Raw genomic sequence first — 2,500 nt, 5'->3', positions numbered from 1 at the left:
CATTCACACTGTGGTAGATGTAATAGTGACCCTCAGATAGACGTTGGCCCAAGTCAGACTTGGACCTGCAATTTGCGTTCAGAGTTTCGATGTTCTAAGTGTCCTGCAATTCACACTAATTCTCGCATTTAGCTGCGTCCTTCATCGACATATGAGCCGAGTGATCCACCGCTAAGACTTTTTCATTAAAAATTTTTCAATTAAAAGTCTCAAGCACTTGAAGCTCTACAAATAGTGCTATCCATAGCTGCACACAATGTATATCACTAGTAAAATGAAAAGCGCACCGGCGACAGATACACGCGCTCACTCACACAAAGGCAAGCGAACGCACTGTCTCCGGTGGAAATTTTGGCAAAGGGAAGTACCTCGAAATGAATCTCAGTGACAACCCTCGCTAGGCAAAGTTTGAGTTTCAAATCAGAGCACACGAAGCGCAATGATCGAAGACCAGTAATGATCCTTCCGCAGGTTCACCTACGGAAACCTTGTTACGACTTTTACTTCCTCTAAATGACTGAGTTTGATCGTCTTCTATGTATGCTTGGTAAACATTGCTGCTCACCGAGTTACCTATCCGATTATCTCACTGAACCATTCAATCGGTAGTAGCGACGGGCGGTGTGTACAAAGGGCAGGGACGTAATCAACGCAAGCTGATGACTTGCGCTTACTGGGAATTCCTCGTTCAAGGGAAACAATTACAAGTCCCTATCCCTAGCACGAGTCGGGTTCAACGGATTACCTCGACCTTTCGGCCTTGGAAATATACGCACGTTGATCGACTCATTGTAGCGCGCGTGCGGCCCCGAACATCTAAGGGCATCACAGACCTGTTATTGCTCAATCTCGTGTGAATTAAAATCACTAGTCCCTCTAAGAAGTCAATTCGGCAAGTGCATACGCACTTCCGCGACTATTTAACATGCCAGAGTCTCGTTCGTTATCGGAATTAACCAGACAAATCGCTCCACCAACTAAGAACGGCCATGCACCACCACCCACAGAATCAAGAAAGAACTCTCAATCTGTCAATCCTCACTGTGTCCGGGCCGGGTGAGTTTCCCCGTGTTGAGTCAAATTAAGCCGCAGGCTCCACTCCTGGTGGTGCCCTTCCGTCAATTCCTTTAAGTTTCAGCTTTGCAACCATACTTCCCCCGGAACCCAAACGCTTTGGTTTCCCGGAAACTGCCAGACAAGTCGTAGAGAACTCTGTCTGATCGTTAGCTGGCATAGTTTACAGTCGAAACTAGGACGGTATCTGATCGTCTTCGAACCTCCGACTATCGTTCTTGATTAAAGAAAACATTCTTGGCAAATGCTTTCGCAGTTGCGCGTCTTCCGCCGATCCAAGAATTTCACCTCTAACGGCAGAGTACGAATGCCCCCGTCTGTCCCTCTTGATCATTAACTCGAGATCCGAAAACCAACAAAATAGAACCGAATTCATATTTCATTATTCCATGCACGAATATTCAGACTCAAACAGGTCTGCTTTGAACACTCTAATTTTTTCAAGGTAAACGTTTCGGCCGGGAGCGACACGCAGTTAAGCGCACCGCACCAAAACCAAATAGAAGAACACGTCAAGCAGCGAACAGCCAGAAGCTGACCCGCTTGAACACATTCCAAGATCCAACTACGAGCTTTTTAACCGCAACAACTTTAGTATACGCTATTGGAGCTGGAATTACCGCGGCTGCTGGCACCAGACTTGCCCTCCAATAGTTACTCGTTAAAAGTTTTAAAGTGTACTCATTCCAACTTCAAGGCCTCGTTAAGAGTCTTGAATTGTTATTTTTCGTCACTACCTCCCCGAGTCGGGAATGGGTAATTTGCGCGCCTGCTGCCTTCCTTAGATGTGGTAGCCGTTTCTCAGACTCCCTCTCCGGAACCAAACCCTAATTCTCCGTTACCCGTTACAACCATGGTAGCCCAATACGCTACCATCGACAGTTGATAGGTCAGACACTTGAATGATCCATCGCCGGTTCGAGACCATGCGATCAGCTAGTTTATCCAGACTCACCACAATGAACACCCGAAGGTGATTGGTTTTGGTCTGATAAAAGCGCGCCGCCCAGAGAGCGACACTCTTAGCGTGTATTAGCTCTTGAATTACAACAGTTATCCATGTAACTTTCACGATCAAATGAACCAAAACTGATTTAATGAGCCATTCGCAGTTTCACCGTACTAGAGCCGTACTTAGACATGCATGGCTTAATCTTTGAGACAAGCATATGACTACTGGCAGGATCAACCAGATAGCTATTTAAAGTGTACCAGCGCCCTGTGAAAAGCGCTGAACACTGACGATGGAAACGCGCTTCGACTAGCGCCGCGCGCCCCAACGCCTCACTAGCGAGTGTTGCTCAGTTGCAATCACCCTAATTTACTATTGAATGCTAAAAGCATTGAGTCTGCTGTGGCGAGAGAACTCGCCTCAAAATGATAGTCATTGTTACCAAGCGCCGCACCGCAGACACGCCGAGTGTTG

The 2,500-nt window shown here is 46.9% G+C and overlaps 2 non-coding genes across 2 annotated transcripts; both read right to left on the bottom strand.

Annotated features, from left to right (window-relative positions):
* Positions 1–26: 26 nt before the first annotated feature.
* Positions 27–180, bottom strand: LOC145706226 (5.8S ribosomal RNA). Its single transcript, XR_014134664.1, has one exon. It is a non-coding gene; the product is annotated as a 5.8S ribosomal RNA (ribosomal RNA).
* A 274-nt stretch (positions 181–454) lies between these two features.
* On the bottom strand, positions 455–2,270 carry LOC145706240 (small subunit ribosomal RNA). The gene has a single exon (XR_014134675.1). It is a non-coding gene; the product is annotated as a small subunit ribosomal RNA (ribosomal RNA).
* Positions 2,271–2,500: the final 230 nt, after the last annotated feature.

Source organism: Oikopleura dioica, chromosome PAR (assembly GCF_907165135.1).
Source record: "Oikopleura dioica chromosome PAR, OKI2018_I68_1.0, whole genome shotgun sequence".
NCBI classification, from domain to species: Eukaryota; Metazoa; Chordata; class Appendicularia; order Copelata; family Oikopleuridae; genus Oikopleura; species Oikopleura dioica.
Note: the sequence above shows the minus strand (reverse complement) of the source record. Positions and strands in the feature narration are given on the sequence as shown.